General features: G+C 44.2%; 31 non-coding genes across 31 annotated transcripts; all 31 read left to right on the top strand.

Moving 5' to 3' along the window:
• The first annotated feature begins 253 nt into the window (after positions 1-253).
• On the top strand, positions 254-394 carry LOC141062136 (U4 spliceosomal RNA). The gene has a single exon (XR_012223932.1). It is a non-coding gene; the product is annotated as a U4 spliceosomal RNA (small nuclear RNA).
• A 283-nt stretch (positions 395-677) lies between these two features.
• Positions 678-818, top strand: LOC141061039 (U4 spliceosomal RNA). The gene has a single exon (XR_012222938.1). It is a non-coding gene; the product is annotated as a U4 spliceosomal RNA (small nuclear RNA).
• Positions 819-1101: 283 nt separating this feature from the next.
• LOC141061278 (U4 spliceosomal RNA) lies at positions 1102-1242 on the top strand. The gene has a single exon (XR_012223154.1). It is a non-coding gene; the product is annotated as a U4 spliceosomal RNA (small nuclear RNA).
• A 285-nt stretch (positions 1243-1527) lies between these two features.
• Positions 1528-1668, top strand: LOC141061586 (U4 spliceosomal RNA). Its single transcript, XR_012223434.1, has one exon. It is a non-coding gene; the product is annotated as a U4 spliceosomal RNA (small nuclear RNA).
• Positions 1669-1953: 285 nt separating this feature from the next.
• Positions 1954-2094, top strand: LOC141060889 (U4 spliceosomal RNA). The gene has a single exon (XR_012222802.1). It is a non-coding gene; the product is annotated as a U4 spliceosomal RNA (small nuclear RNA).
• A 281-nt stretch (positions 2095-2375) lies between these two features.
• LOC141061816 (U4 spliceosomal RNA) lies at positions 2376-2516 on the top strand. Its single transcript, XR_012223642.1, has one exon. It is a non-coding gene; the product is annotated as a U4 spliceosomal RNA (small nuclear RNA).
• A 283-nt stretch (positions 2517-2799) lies between these two features.
• On the top strand, positions 2800-2940 carry LOC141061265 (U4 spliceosomal RNA). Its single transcript, XR_012223142.1, has one exon. It is a non-coding gene; the product is annotated as a U4 spliceosomal RNA (small nuclear RNA).
• A 283-nt stretch (positions 2941-3223) lies between these two features.
• On the top strand, positions 3224-3364 carry LOC141063145 (U4 spliceosomal RNA). Its single transcript, XR_012224824.1, has one exon. It is a non-coding gene; the product is annotated as a U4 spliceosomal RNA (small nuclear RNA).
• A 283-nt stretch (positions 3365-3647) lies between these two features.
• On the top strand, positions 3648-3788 carry LOC141062545 (U4 spliceosomal RNA). Its single transcript, XR_012224302.1, has one exon. It is a non-coding gene; the product is annotated as a U4 spliceosomal RNA (small nuclear RNA).
• Positions 3789-4073: 285 nt separating this feature from the next.
• LOC141062847 (U4 spliceosomal RNA) lies at positions 4074-4214 on the top strand. Its single transcript, XR_012224554.1, has one exon. It is a non-coding gene; the product is annotated as a U4 spliceosomal RNA (small nuclear RNA).
• A 281-nt stretch (positions 4215-4495) lies between these two features.
• Positions 4496-4636, top strand: LOC141062135 (U4 spliceosomal RNA). The gene has a single exon (XR_012223931.1). It is a non-coding gene; the product is annotated as a U4 spliceosomal RNA (small nuclear RNA).
• Positions 4637-4919: 283 nt separating this feature from the next.
• LOC141063104 (U4 spliceosomal RNA) lies at positions 4920-5060 on the top strand. Its single transcript, XR_012224786.1, has one exon. It is a non-coding gene; the product is annotated as a U4 spliceosomal RNA (small nuclear RNA).
• Positions 5061-5345: 285 nt separating this feature from the next.
• LOC141062884 (U4 spliceosomal RNA) lies at positions 5346-5486 on the top strand. Its single transcript, XR_012224587.1, has one exon. It is a non-coding gene; the product is annotated as a U4 spliceosomal RNA (small nuclear RNA).
• Positions 5487-5771: 285 nt separating this feature from the next.
• On the top strand, positions 5772-5912 carry LOC141060939 (U4 spliceosomal RNA). Its single transcript, XR_012222847.1, has one exon. It is a non-coding gene; the product is annotated as a U4 spliceosomal RNA (small nuclear RNA).
• A 283-nt stretch (positions 5913-6195) lies between these two features.
• LOC141062046 (U4 spliceosomal RNA) lies at positions 6196-6336 on the top strand. Its single transcript, XR_012223850.1, has one exon. It is a non-coding gene; the product is annotated as a U4 spliceosomal RNA (small nuclear RNA).
• A 283-nt stretch (positions 6337-6619) lies between these two features.
• On the top strand, positions 6620-6760 carry LOC141061065 (U4 spliceosomal RNA). Its single transcript, XR_012222962.1, has one exon. It is a non-coding gene; the product is annotated as a U4 spliceosomal RNA (small nuclear RNA).
• Positions 6761-7045: 285 nt separating this feature from the next.
• LOC141061349 (U4 spliceosomal RNA) lies at positions 7046-7186 on the top strand. The gene has a single exon (XR_012223218.1). It is a non-coding gene; the product is annotated as a U4 spliceosomal RNA (small nuclear RNA).
• Positions 7187-7471: 285 nt separating this feature from the next.
• Positions 7472-7610, top strand: LOC141061461 (U4 spliceosomal RNA). The gene has a single exon (XR_012223320.1). It is a non-coding gene; the product is annotated as a U4 spliceosomal RNA (small nuclear RNA).
• A 283-nt stretch (positions 7611-7893) lies between these two features.
• On the top strand, positions 7894-8034 carry LOC141062038 (U4 spliceosomal RNA). Its single transcript, XR_012223843.1, has one exon. It is a non-coding gene; the product is annotated as a U4 spliceosomal RNA (small nuclear RNA).
• A 281-nt stretch (positions 8035-8315) lies between these two features.
• On the top strand, positions 8316-8456 carry LOC141061851 (U4 spliceosomal RNA). The gene has a single exon (XR_012223674.1). It is a non-coding gene; the product is annotated as a U4 spliceosomal RNA (small nuclear RNA).
• Positions 8457-8739: 283 nt separating this feature from the next.
• Positions 8740-8880, top strand: LOC141061326 (U4 spliceosomal RNA). The gene has a single exon (XR_012223197.1). It is a non-coding gene; the product is annotated as a U4 spliceosomal RNA (small nuclear RNA).
• A 283-nt stretch (positions 8881-9163) lies between these two features.
• LOC141062883 (U4 spliceosomal RNA) lies at positions 9164-9304 on the top strand. The gene has a single exon (XR_012224586.1). It is a non-coding gene; the product is annotated as a U4 spliceosomal RNA (small nuclear RNA).
• Positions 9305-9585: 281 nt separating this feature from the next.
• LOC141062134 (U4 spliceosomal RNA) lies at positions 9586-9726 on the top strand. The gene has a single exon (XR_012223930.1). It is a non-coding gene; the product is annotated as a U4 spliceosomal RNA (small nuclear RNA).
• Positions 9727-10009: 283 nt separating this feature from the next.
• Positions 10010-10150, top strand: LOC141061253 (U4 spliceosomal RNA). Its single transcript, XR_012223131.1, has one exon. It is a non-coding gene; the product is annotated as a U4 spliceosomal RNA (small nuclear RNA).
• A 283-nt stretch (positions 10151-10433) lies between these two features.
• On the top strand, positions 10434-10574 carry LOC141063102 (U4 spliceosomal RNA). Its single transcript, XR_012224785.1, has one exon. It is a non-coding gene; the product is annotated as a U4 spliceosomal RNA (small nuclear RNA).
• Positions 10575-10842: 268 nt separating this feature from the next.
• On the top strand, positions 10843-10983 carry LOC141060887 (U4 spliceosomal RNA). The gene has a single exon (XR_012222800.1). It is a non-coding gene; the product is annotated as a U4 spliceosomal RNA (small nuclear RNA).
• A 283-nt stretch (positions 10984-11266) lies between these two features.
• LOC141063144 (U4 spliceosomal RNA) lies at positions 11267-11407 on the top strand. Its single transcript, XR_012224823.1, has one exon. It is a non-coding gene; the product is annotated as a U4 spliceosomal RNA (small nuclear RNA).
• A 283-nt stretch (positions 11408-11690) lies between these two features.
• On the top strand, positions 11691-11831 carry LOC141061429 (U4 spliceosomal RNA). The gene has a single exon (XR_012223291.1). It is a non-coding gene; the product is annotated as a U4 spliceosomal RNA (small nuclear RNA).
• Positions 11832-12116: 285 nt separating this feature from the next.
• LOC141062846 (U4 spliceosomal RNA) lies at positions 12117-12257 on the top strand. Its single transcript, XR_012224553.1, has one exon. It is a non-coding gene; the product is annotated as a U4 spliceosomal RNA (small nuclear RNA).
• Positions 12258-12538: 281 nt separating this feature from the next.
• Positions 12539-12679, top strand: LOC141062133 (U4 spliceosomal RNA). Its single transcript, XR_012223929.1, has one exon. It is a non-coding gene; the product is annotated as a U4 spliceosomal RNA (small nuclear RNA).
• Positions 12680-12962: 283 nt separating this feature from the next.
• LOC141062039 (U4 spliceosomal RNA) lies at positions 12963-13103 on the top strand. Its single transcript, XR_012223844.1, has one exon. It is a non-coding gene; the product is annotated as a U4 spliceosomal RNA (small nuclear RNA).
• The last annotated feature ends 200 nt before the right edge of the window (positions 13104-13303 follow it).

Genomic DNA, 13303 nt, shown 5'->3' with positions numbered 1-13303 from the left:
TTAGGTCCTCCCAGTGTGGAAAAAAAGCCTTGCTTCTCACAGCAATGGATTGATGTTTGTTTCTTGGAGCAGAAGGCGAGAGTGAGGCAATCTGCCTGTAATTGCCAAAAATTACATCTTAACTGAACCCTTAGAATGTGTAAGCCAAGGATGCCTGAAAGCAGCGTGGAGGGCTAGTGGTGATTTGTAACTCACCATGGCTTAAAATGTTCTGCCCTGGAAGCGGGAAGCCCTTGGTCACTTCTGTTCTTTCATCTTTGCGCTGTGGCAATATTGTTGCCCATGAGGTTTATCCAAGGCGTGATTATTGCTTATTGAAAACTTTTCCCAATACCCCGCCATAATGACTTGGAATACAGTCAGCTTTGGCAATTTTTGTTGGTCTCTCAGGAGACTTAATTCATGGAATGCAAATGACAGTCTTAGCTTCTCCCAGTGTGGAAGAAAAGCCTTGCTTCTCACAGCAATGGATTGATGTTTGTTTCTTGGAGCAGAAGGCGAGAGTGAGGCAATCTGCCTGTAATTGCCAAAAATTACATCTTTCCTGAGCCCTCAGAATGTGGAAGCCCAGGATGCCTGGAAGCAGTGTGGGAGGGCTAGTGAGAATTTGTAACTCACCGTAGCTTAAACAAGCTCTGATTTGGAAGCGGGAAGGCATTGGTCACAACAGTTCTTTCAACTTTGTGCAGTGACAATATCGTAGCCCATGAGGTTTAACCGAGGCGTGATTATTGCTAATTGAAAACTTTTCCCAATACCCCGCCATGATGACTTGAAATACAGTTAGCTTTGGCAATTTTTGTTGGTCTCTCAGGAGACTTAATCTATGGTATGCAAATGACAGTCTTAGGTCCTCCCAGTGTGGAAGAAAAGCCTTGCTTCTCACAGCAATGGATTGATGTTTGTTTCTTGGAGCAGTAGGCGAGAGTGAGGCAATCTGCCTGTAATTGCCAAAAATTACATCTTTCCTGAGCCCTCAGAATGTGGAAGCCCAGGATGCCTGGAAGCAGTGTGGGAGGGCTAGTGAGAATTTGTAACTCACCGTAGCTTAAACAAGCTCTGCTTTGAAAGCAGGAAGGCATTGGTCACAACAGTTCTTTCAACTATGCGAAGTGGTAATATCGTAGCCCATGAGGTTTAACCGAGGCGTGATTATTGCTAATTGAAAACTTTTCCCAATACCCCGCCATGATGACTTGAAATACAGTCAGCTTTGGCAATTTTTGTTGGTCTCTCAGGAGACTTACTCTATGGTATGCAAATAACAGAGTCTTAGCTCCTCCCAGAGTGGAAGAATAGCCTTGCTTCTCACAGCAATGGATTGATGTTTGTTGCCTGGAGCAGAAGGAGAGAGTGAGGCAATCTGCCTGTAATTGCCAAAAATTTCATCTTAACTGAGCCCTTAGAATGTGGAAGCTCAGAATGCCTGGAAGCAGTGTGGGAGGGCTAGTGAGAATTTGTAACTCACCATAGCTTAAACAAGCTCTGCTTTGGACGCAGGAAGGCATTGGTCACAACAGTTCTTTCAACTTTGCGCAGTGGCAATATCGTAGCCTATGAGGTTTAACCGAGGCGTGATTATTGCTAATTGAAAACTTTTCCCAATACCCTGCCATGATGACTTGAAATACAGTCAGCATTGGCAATTTTTGTTGGTCTCTCAGGAGACTTAATCCATTGTATGCAAATAACAGAGTCTTATCTCCTCCCAGCGTGGAAGAAAAGCCTTGCTTCTCACAGCAATGGATTGATGTTTGTTGCCTGGAGCAGAAGGAGAGAGTGAGGCAATCTACCTGTAATTGCCAAAAATTTCATCTTAACTGAGCCCTTAGAATGTGGAAGCTCAGAATGCCTGGAAGCAGTGTGGGAGTGCTAGTGAGAATTTGTGACTCACCATAGCTTAAACAAGCTCTGCTTTGAAAGCAGGAAGGCATTGGTCACAACAGTTCTTTCAACTTTGCGCAGTGGCAATATCGTAGCCTATGAGGTTTAACCGAGGCGTGATTATTGCTAATTGAAAACTTTTCCCAATACCCCACCATGATGACTTGAAATACAGTCAGCTTTGGCAATTTTTGTTGGTCTCTCAGGAGACTTAATCTATGGTATGTAAATGACAGTCTTAGGTCCTCCCAGTGTGGAAGAAAAGCCTTGCTTCTCACAGCAATGGATTGATGTTTGTTTCTTGGAGCAGAAGGCGAGAGTGAGGCAATCTGCCTGTAATTGCCAAAAATTACATCTTAACTGAACCCTTAGAATGTGTAAGCCAAGGATGCCTGGAAGCAGCGTGGAGGGCTAGTGGTGATTTGTAACTCACCATGGCTTAAAATGTTCTGCCCTGGAAGCGGGAAGCCCTTGGTCACTTCTGTTCTTTCATCTTTGCGCTGTGGCAATATTGTTGCCCATGAGGTTTATCCAAGGCATGATTATTGCTAATTGAAAACTTTTCCCAATACCCCGCCATAATGACTTGGAATACAGTCAGCTTTGGCAATTTTTGTTGGTCTCTCAGGAGACTTAATTCATGGAATGCAAATGACAGTCTTAGCTTCTCCCAGTGTGGAAGAAAAGCCTTGCTTCTCACAGCAATGGATTGATGTTTGTTTCTTGGAGCAGAAGGCGAGAGTGAGGCAATCTGCCTGTAATTGCCAAAAATTACATCTTTCCTGAGCCCTCAGAATGTGGAAGCCCAGGATGCCTGGAAGCAGTGTGGGAGGGCTAGTGAGAATTTGTAACTCACCGCAGCTTAAACAAGCTCTGCTTTGGAAGCAGGAAGGCATTGGTCACAACAGTTCTTTCAACTTTGCGCAGTGGCAAGATCGTAGTCCATGAGGTTTAACCGAGGCGTGATTATTGCTAATTGAAAACTTTTCCCAATACCCCGCCATGATGACTTGAAATACAGTCAGCTTTGGCAATTTTTGTTGGTCTCTCAGGAGACTTAATCTATGGTATGCAAATGACAGTCTTAGGTCCTCCCAGTGTGGAAGAAAAGCTTTGCTTCTCACAGCAATGGATTGATGTTTGTTTCTTGGAGCAGAAGGAGAGAGTGAGGCAATCTGCCTGTAATGGCCAAAAATATCATCTTAACTGAGCCCTTAGAATGTGGAAGCTCACGATGCCTGGAAGCAGTGTGGAAGGGCTATTGAGAATTTGTAACTCACCGTAGCTTAAACAAGCTCTGATTTGGAAGCGGGAAGGCATTGGTCACAACAGTTCTTTCAACTTTGTGCAGTGACAATATCGTAGCCCATGAGGTTTAACCGAGGCGTGATTATTGCTAATTGAAAACTTTTCCCAATACCCCGCCATGATGACTTGAAATACAGTCAGCTTTGGCAATTTTTGTTGGTCTCTCAGGAGACTTAATCTATGGTATGCAAATGACAGTCTTAGGTACTCCCAGTGTGGAAGCAAAGCCTTGCTTCTCACAGCAATGGATTGATGTTTGTTTCTTGGAGCAGTAGGCGAGAGTGAGGCAATCTGCCTGTAATTGCCAAAAATTACATCTTTCCTGAGCCCTCAGAATGTGGAAGCCCAGGATGCCTGGAAGCAGTGTGGGAGGGCTAGTGAGAATTTGTAACTCACCGTAGCTTAAACAAGCTCTGCTTTGAAAGCAGGAAGGCATTGGTCACAACAGTTCTTTCAACTTTGCGCAGTGGCAATATCGTAGCCCATGAGGTTTAACCGAGGCGTGATTATTGCTAATTGAAAACTTTTCCCAATACCCCGCCATGATGACTTGAAATACAGTCAGCTTAGGCAATTTTTGTTGGTCTCTCAGGAGACTTAATCCATTGTATGCAAATAACAGAGTCTTATCTCCTCCCAGCGTGGAAGAAAAGCCTTGCTTTTCACAGCAATGGATTGATGTTTGTTGCCTGGAGCAGAAGGAGAGAGTGAGGCAATCTGCCTGTAATTGCCAAAAATTTCAACTTAACTGAGCCCTTAGAATGTGGAAGCTCAGAATGCCTGGAAGCAGTGTGGGAGGGCTAGTGAGAATTTGTGACTCACCATAGCTTAAACAAGCTCTGCTTTGGAAGCAGGAAGGCATTGGTCACAACAGTTCTTTCAACTTTGCGCAGTGGCAATATCGTAGCCTATGAGGTTTAACCGAGGCGTGATTGTTGCTAATTGAAAACTTTTCCCAATACCCCGCCATGATGACTTGAAATACAGTCAGCTTTGGCAATTTTTGTTGGTCTCTCAGGAGACTTAATCTATGGTATGTAAATGACAGTCTTAGGTCCTCCCAGTGTGGAAGAAAAGCCTTGCTTCTCACAGCAATGGATTGATGTTTGTTTCTTGGAGCAGAAGGCGAGAGTGAGGCAATCTGCCTGTAATTGCCAAAAATTACAACTTAACTGAACCCTTAGAATGTGTAAGCCAAGGATGCCTGAAAGCAGCGTGGAGGGCTAGTGGTGATTTGTAACTCACCATGGCTTAAAATGTTCTGCCCTGGAAGCGGGAAGCCCTTGGTCACTTCTGTTCTTTCATCTTTGCGCTGTGGCAATATTGTTGCCCATGAGGTTTATCCAAGGCGTGATTATTGCTTATTGAAAACTTTTCCCAATACCCCGCCATAATGACTTGGAATACAGTCAGCTTTGGCAATTTTTGTTGGTCTCTCAGGAGACTTAATTCATGGAATGCAAATGACAGTCTTAGCTTCTCCCTGTGTGGAAGAAAAGCCTTGCTTCTCACAGCAATGGATTGATGTTTGTTTTTTGGAGCAGAAGGCGAGAGTGAGGCAATCTGCCTGTAATTGCCAAAAATTACATCTTTCCTGAGCCCTCAGAATGTGGAAGCCCAGGATGCCTGGAAGCAGTGTGGGAGGGCTAGTGAGAATTTGTAACTCACCGTAGCTTAAACAAGCTCTGCTTTGAAAGCAGGAAGGCATTGGTCACAACAGTTCTTTCAACTTTGCGAAGTGGCAATATCGTAGCCCATGAGGTTTAACCGAGGCGTGATTATTGCTAATTGAAAACTTTTCCCAATACCCCGCCATGATGACTTGAAATACAGTCAGCTTTGGCAATTTTTGTTGGTCTCTCAGGAGACTTACTCTATGGTATGCAAATAACAGAGTCTTAGCTCCTCCCAGCGTGGAAGAATAGCCTTGCTTCTCACAGCAATGGATTGATGTTTGTTGCCTGGAGCAGAAGGAGAGAGTGAGGCAATCTGCCTGTAATTGCCAAAAATTTCATCTTAACTGAGCCCTTAGAATGTGGAAGCTCAGAATGCCTGGAAGCAGTGTGGGAGGGCTAGTGAGAATTTGTGACTCACCATAGCTTAAACAAGCTCTGCTTTGGAAGCAGGAAGGCATTGGTCACAACAGTTCTTTCAACTTTGCGCAGTGGCAATATCGTAGCCTATGAGGTTTAACCGAGGCGTGATTATTGCTAATTGAAAACTTTTCCCAATACCCTGCCATGATGACTTGAAATACAGTCAGCTTTGGCAATTTTTGTTGGTCTCTCAGGAGACTTAATCCATTGTATGCAAATAACAGAGTCTTAGCTCCTCCCAGCGTGGAAGAAAAGCCTTGCTTCTCACAGCAATGGATTGATGTTTGTTGCCTGGAGCAGAAGGAGAGAGTGAGGCAATCTACCTGTAATTGCCAAAAATTTCATCTTAACTGAGCCCTTAGAATGTGGAAGCTCAGAATGCCTGGAAGCAGTGTGGGAGTGCTAGTGAGAATTTGTGACTCACCATAGCTTAAACAAGCTCTGCTTTGGAAGCAGGAAGGCATTGGTCACAACAGTTCTTTCAACTTTGTGCAGTGACAATATCGTAGCCCATGAGGTTTAACCGAGGCGTGATTATTGCTAATTGAAAACTTTTTCCAATACCCCGCCATGATGACTTGAAATACAGTCAGCTTTGGCAATTTTTGTTGTTCTCTCAGGAGACTTAATCTATGATATGCAAATAACAGAGTCTTAGCTCCTCCCAGCGTGGAAGAATAGCCTTGCTTCTCACAGCAATGGATTGATGTTTGTTGCCTGGAGCAGAAGGAGAGAGTGAGGCAATCTGCCTGTAATTGCCAAAAATTTCATCTTAACTGAGCCCTTAGAATGTGTAAGACAAGGATGCCTGGAAGCAGCGTGGAGGGCTAGTGGTGATTTGTAACTCACCATGGCTTAAAATGTTCTGCCCTGGAAGCGGGAAGCCCTTGGTCACTTCTGTTCTTTCATCTTTGCGCTGTGGCAATATTGTTGCCCATGAGGTTTATCCAAGGCGTGATTATTGCTTATTGAAAACTTTTCCCAATACCCTGCCATGATGACTTGAAATACAGTCAGCTTTGGCAATTTTTGTTGGTCTCTCAGGAGACTTAATCTATGATATGCAAATGACAGTCTTAGGTCCTCCCAGTGTGGAAGAAAAGCCTTGCTTCTCACAGCAATGGATTGATGTTTGTTTCTTGGAGCAGTAGGCGAGAGTGAGGCAATCTGCCTGTAATTGCCAAAAATTACATCTTTCCTGAGCCCTCAGAATGTGGAAGCCCAGGATGCCTGGAAGCAGTGTGGGAGGGCTAGTGAGAATTTGTAACTCACCGTAGCTTAAACAAGCTCTGCTTTGAAAGCAGGAAGGCATTGGTCACAACAGTTCTTTCAACTTTGCGAAGTGGCAATATCGTAGCCCATGAGGTTTAACCGAGGCGTGATTATTGCTAATTGAAAATTTTTCCCAATACCCCGCCATGATGACTTGAAATACAGTCAGCTTTGGCAATTTTTGTTGGTCTCTCAGGAGACTTACTCTATGGTATGCAAATATCAGAGTCTTAGCTCCTCCCAGCGTGGAAGAATATCCTTGCTTCTCACAGCAATGGATTGATGTTTGTTGCCTGGAGCAGAAGGAGAGAGTGAGGCAATCTGCCTGTAATTGCCAAAAATTTCATCTTAACTGAGCCCTTAGAATGTTTAAGCTCAGAATGCCTGGAAGCAGTGTGGGAGGGCTAGTGAGAATTTGTAACTCACCATAGCTTAAACAAGCTCTGCTTTGGATGCAGGAAGGCATTGGTCACAACAGTTCTTTCAACTTTGCGCAGTGGCAATATCGTAGCCTATGAGGTTTAACCGGGGCGTGATTATTGCTAATTGAAAACTTTTCCCAATACCCTGCCATGATGACTTGAAATACAGTCAGCTTTGGCAATTTTTGTTGGTCTCTCAGGAGACTTAATCCATTGTATGCAAATAACAGAGTCTTATCTCCTCCCAGCGTGGAAGAAAAGCCTTGCTTCTCACAGCAATGGATTGATGTTTGTTGCCTGGAGCAGAAGGAGAGAGTGAGGCAATCTGCCTGTAATTGCCAAAAATTTCATCTTAACTGAGCCCTTAGAATGTGGAAGCTCAGAATGCCTGGAAGCAGTGTGGGAGGGCTAGTGAGAATTTGTGACTCACCATAGCTTAAACAAGCTCTGCTTTGGAAGCAGGAAGGCATTGGTCACAACAGTTCTTTCAACTTTGCGTAGTGGCAATATCGTAGCCTATGAGGTTTAACCGATGCGTGATTATTGCTAATTGAAAACTTTTCACAATACCCCGCCATGATGACTTGAAATAGTCAGCTTTGGCAATTTTTGTTGGTCTCTCAGGAGTCTTAATCTATGGTATGTAAATGACATTCGTAGTTCCTCCCAGTGTGGAAGAAAAGCCTTGCTTCTCACAGCAATGGATTGATGTTTGTTTCTTGGAGCAGAAGGCGAGAGTGAGGCAATCTGCCTGTAATTGCCAAAAATTACATCTTTCCTGAGCCCTCAGAATGTGGAAGCCCAGGATGCCTGGAAGCAGTGTGGGAGGGCTAGTAAGAATTTGTAACTCACCATAGCTTAAACAAGCTCTGCTTTGGAAGCTGGAAGGCATTGGTCACAACAGTTCTTTCAACTTTGCGCAGTGGCAATATCGTAGCCTATGAGGTTTAACCGAATCGTGATTGTTGCTAATTGAAAACTTTTCCCAATACCCCGCCATGATGACTTGAAATACAGTCAGCTTTGGCAATTTTTGTTGGTCTCTCAGGAGACTTAATCTATGGTATGTAAATGACAGTCTTAGTTCCTCCCAGTGTGGAAGAAAAGCCTTGCTTCTCACAGCAATGGATTGATGTTTGTTTCTTGGAGCAGAAGGCGAGAGTGAGGCAATCTGCCTGTAATTGCCAAAAATTACATCTTAACTGAACCCTTAGAATGTGTAAGCCAAGGATGCCTGAAAGCAGCGTGGAGGGCTAGTGGTGATTTGTAACTCACCATGGCTTAAAATGTTCTGCCCTGGAAGCGGGAAGCCCTTGGTCACTTCTGTTCTTTCATCTTTGCGCTGTGGCAATATTGTTGCCCATGAGGTTTATCCAAGGCGTGATTATTGCTAATTGAAAACTTTTCCCAATACCCCGCCATAATGACTTGGAATACAGTCAGCTTTGGCAATTTTTGTTGGTCTCTCAGGAGACTTAATTCATGGAATGCAAATGACAGTCTTAGCTTCTCCCAGTGTGGAAGAAAAGCCTTGCTTCTCACAGCAATGGATTGATGTTTGTTTCTTGGAGCAGAAGGCGAGAGTGAGGCAATCTGCCTGTAATTGCCAAAAATTACATCTTTCCTGAGCCCTCAGAATGTGGAAGCCCAGGATGCCTGGAAGCAGTGTGGGAGGGCTAGTGAGAATTTGTAACTCACCGCAGCTTAAACAAGCTCTGCTTTGGAAGCAGGAAGGCATTGGTCACAACAGTTCTTTCAACTTTGCGCAGTGGCAAGATCGTAGTCCATGAGGTTTAACCGAGGCGTGATTATTGCTAATTGAAAACTTTTCCTAATACCCCGCCATGATGACTTGAAATACAGTCAGCTTTGGCAATTTTTGTTGGTCTCTCAGGAGACTTAATCTATGGTATGCAAATGACAGTCTTAGGTCCTCCCAGTGTGGAAGCAAAGCCTTGCTTCTCACAGCAATGGATTGATGTTTGTTTCTTGGAGCAGTAGGCGAGAGTGAGGCAATCTGCATGTAATTGCCAAAAATTACATCTTTCCTGAGCCCTCAGAATGTGGAAGCCCAGGATGCCTGGAAGCAGTGTGGGAGGGCTAGTGAGAATTTGTAACTCACCGTAGCTTAAACAAGCTCTGCTTTGAAAGCAGGAAGGCATTGGTCACAACAGTTCTTTCAACTTTGCGCAGTGGCAATATCGTAGCCTATGAGGTTTAACCGAGGCGTGATTATTGCTAATTGAAAACTTTTCCCAATACCCTGCCATGATGACTTGAAATACAGTCAGCTTTGGCAATTTTTGTTGGTCTCTCAGGAGACTTAATCTATGGTATGTAAATGACAGTCTTAGGTCCTCCCAGTGTGGAAGAAAAGCCTTGCTTCTCACAGCAATGGATTGATGTTTGTTTCTTGGAGCAGAAGGCGAGAGTGAGGCAATCTGCCTGTAATTGCCAAAAATTACATCTTAACTGAACCCTTAGAATGTGTAAGCCAAGGATGCCTGAAAGCAGCGTGGAGGGCTAGTGGTGATTTGTAACTCACCATGGCTTAAAATGTTCTGCCCTGGAAGCGGGAAGCCCTTGGTCACTTCTGTTCTTTCATCTTTGCGCTGTGGCAATATTGTTGCCCATGAGGTTTATCCAAGGCGTGATTATTGCTTATTGAAAACTTTTCCCAATACCCCGCCATAATGACTTGGAATACAGTCAGCTTTGGCAATTTTTGTTGGTCTCTCAGGAGACTTAATTCATGGAATGCAAATGACAGTCTTAGCTTCTCCCAGTGTGGAAGAAAAGCCTTGCTTCTCACAGCAATGGATTGATGTTTGTTTCTTGGAGCAGAAGGCGAGAGTGAGGCAATCTGCCTGTAATTGCCAAAAATTACATCTTTCCTGAGCCCTCAGAATGTGGAAGCCCAGGATGCCTGGAAGCAGTGTGGGAGGGCTAGTGAGAATTTGTAACTCACCGTAGCTTAAACAAGCTCTGATTTGGAAGCGGGAAGGCATTGGTCACAACAGTTCTTTCAACTTTGTGCAGTGACAATATCGTAGCCCATGAGGTTTAACTGAGGCGTGATTATTGCTAATTGAAAACTTTTCCCAATACCCCGCCATGATGACTTGAAATACAGTCAGCTTTGGCAATTTTTGTTGGTCTCTCAGGAGACTTAATCTATGGTATGCAAATGACAGTCTTAGGTCCTCCCAGTGTGGAAGAAAAGCCTTGCTTCTCACAGCAATGGATTGATGTTTGTTTCTTGGAGCAGTAGGCGAGAGTGAGGCAATCTGCCTGTAATTGCCAAAAATTACATCTTTCCTGAGCCCTCAGAATGTGGAAGCCCAGGATGCTTGGAAGCAGTGTGGGAGGGCTAGTGAGAATTTGTAACTCACCGTAGCTTAAACAAGCTCTGCTTTGAAAGCAGGAAGGCATTGGTCACAACAGTTCTTTCAACTTTGCGAAGTGGCAATATCGTAGCCCATGAGGTTTAACCGAGGCGTGATTATTGCTAATTGAAAACTTTTCCCAATACCCCGCCATGATGACTTGAAATACAGTCAGCTTTGGCAATTTTTGTTGGTCTCTCAGGAGACTTAATCCATTGTATGCAAATAACAGAGTCTTAGCTCCTCCCAGCGTGGATGAAAAGCCTTGCTTCTCACAGCAATGGATTGATGTTTGTTGCCTGGAGCAGAAGGAGAGAGTGAGGCAATCTACCTGTAATTGCCAAAAATTTCATCTTAACTGAGCCCTTAGAATGTGGAAGCAGTGTGGGAGTGCCAGTGAGAATTTGTGACTCACCATAGCTTAAACAAGCTCTGCTTTGGAAGCAGGAAGGCATTGGTCACAATAGTTCTTTCAACTTTGCGCAGTGGCAATATCGTAGCCTATGAGGTTTAACCGAGGCGTGATTATTGCTAATTGAAAACTTTTCCCAATACCCCACCATGATGACTTGAAATACAGTCAGCTTTGGCAATTTTTGTTGGTCTCTCAGGAGACTTAATCTATGGTATGTAAATGACAGTCTTAGGTTCTCCCAGTGTGGAAGAAAAGCCTTGCTTCTCACAGCAATGGATTGATGTTTGTTTCTTGGAGCAGAAGGCGAGAGTGAGGCAATCTGCCTGTAATTGCCAAAAATTACATCTTTCCTGAGCCCTCAGAATGTGGAAGCCCAGGATGCCTGGAAGCAGTGTGGGAGGGCTAGTGAGAATTTGTAACTCACCGTAGCTTAAACAAGCTCTGATTTGGAAGCGGGAAGGCATTGGTCACAACAGTTCTTTCAACTTTGTGCAGTGACAATATCGTAGCCCATGAGGTTTAACCGAGGCGTGATTATTGCTAATTGAAAACTTTTCCCAATACCCCGCCATGATGACTTGAAATACAGTCAGCTTTGGCAATTTTTGTTGGTCTCTCAGGAGACTTAATCTATGGTATGCAAATGACAGTCTTAGGTCCTCCCAGTGTGGAAGAAAAGCCTTGCTTCTCACAGCAATGGATTGATGTTTGTTTCCTGGAGCAGTAGGCGAGAGTGAGGCAATCTGCCTGTAATTGCCAAAAATTACATCTTTCCTGAGCCCTCAGAATGTGGAAGCCCAGGATGCCTGGAAGCAGTGTGGGAGGGCTAGTGAGAATTTGTAACTCACCGTAGCTTAAACAAGCTCTGCTTTGAAAGCAGGAAGGCATTGGTCACAACAGTTCTTTCAACTTTGCGAAGTGGCAATATCGTAGCCCATGAGGTTTAACTGAGGCGTGATTATTGCTAATTGAAAATTTTTCCCAATACCCCGCCATGATGACTTGAAATACAGTCAGCTTTGGCAATTTTTGTTGGTCTCTCAGGAGACTTACTCTATGGTATGCAAATAACAGAGTCTTAGCTCCTCCCAGCGTGGAAGAAAAGCCTTGCTTCTCACAGCAATGGATTGATGTTTGTTGCCTGGAGCAGAAGGAGAGAGTGAGGCAATCTGCCTGTAATTGCCAAAAATTTCATCTTAACTGAGCCCTTAGAATGTGGAAGCTCAGAATGCCTGGAAGCAGTGTGGGAGGGCTAGTGAGAATTTGTGACTCACCATAGCTTAAACAAGCTCTGCTTTGGAAGCAGGAAGGCATTGGTCACAACAGTTCTTTCAACTTTGCGCAGTGGCAATATCGTAGCCTATGAGGTTTAACCGAGGCGTGATTGTTGCTAATTGAAAACTTTTCCCAATACCCCGCCATGATGACTTGAAATACAGTCAGCTTTGGCAATTTTTGTTGGTCTCTCAGGAGACTTAATCTATGGTATGTAAATGACAGTCTTAGGTCCTCCCAGTGTGGAATAAAAGCCTTGCTTCTTACAGCAATGGATTGATGTTTGTTTCTTGGAGCAGAAGGCAAGAGTGAGGCAATCTGCCTGTAATTGCCAAAAATTACATCTTAACTGAACCCTTAGAATGTGTAAGCCAAGGATGCCTGAAAGCAGCGTGGAGGGCTAGTGGTGATTTGTAACTCACCATGGCTTAAAATGTTCTGCCCTGGAAGCGGGAAGCCCTTGGTCACTTCTGTTCTTTCATCTTTGCGCTGTGGCAATATTGTTGCCCATGAGGTTTATCCAAGGCGTGATTATTGCTTATTGAAAACTTTTCCCAATACCCCGCCATAATGACTTGGAATACAGTCAGCTTTGGCAATTTTTGTTGGTCTCTCAGGAGACTTAATTCATGGAATGCAAATGACAGTCTTAGCTTCTCCCAGTGTGGAAGAAAAGCCTTGCTTCTCACAGCAATGGATTGATGTTTGTTTCTTGGAGCAGAAGGCGAGAGTGAGGCAATCTGCCTGTAATTGCCAAAAATTACATCTTTCCTGAGCCCTCAGAATGTGGAAGCCCAGGATGCCTGGAAGCAGTGTGGGAGGGCTAGTGAGAATTTGTAACTCACCGTAGCTTAAACAAGCTCTGATTTGGAAGCGAGAAGGCATTGGTCACAACAGTTCTTTCAACTTTGTGCAGTGACAATATTGTAGCCCATGAGGTTTAACCGAGGCGTGATTATTGCTAATTGAAAACTTTTCCCAATACCCCGCCATGATGACTTGAAATACAGTTAGCTTTGGCAATTTTTGTTGGATTCTCAGGAGACTTAATCTATGGTATGCAAATGACAGTCTTAGGTCCTCCCAGTGTGGAAGAAAAGCCTTGCTTCTCACAGCAATGGATTGATGTTTGTTTCTTGGAGCAGTAGGCGAGAGTGAGGCAATCTGCCTGTAATTGCCAAAAATTACATCTTTCCTGAGCCCTCAGAATGTGGAAGCCCAGGATGCCTGGAAGCAGTGTGGGAG

The sequence above is a fragment of the Dendrobates tinctorius genome, unplaced genomic scaffold, assembly GCF_039654945.1.
Source record: "Dendrobates tinctorius isolate UK_male_01 unplaced genomic scaffold, ASM3965494v1 ptg000245l, whole genome shotgun sequence".
Lineage (NCBI taxonomy): Eukaryota > Metazoa > Chordata > Amphibia > Anura > Dendrobatidae > Dendrobates > Dendrobates tinctorius.
Note: the sequence above shows the minus strand (reverse complement) of the source record. Positions and strands in the feature narration are given on the sequence as shown.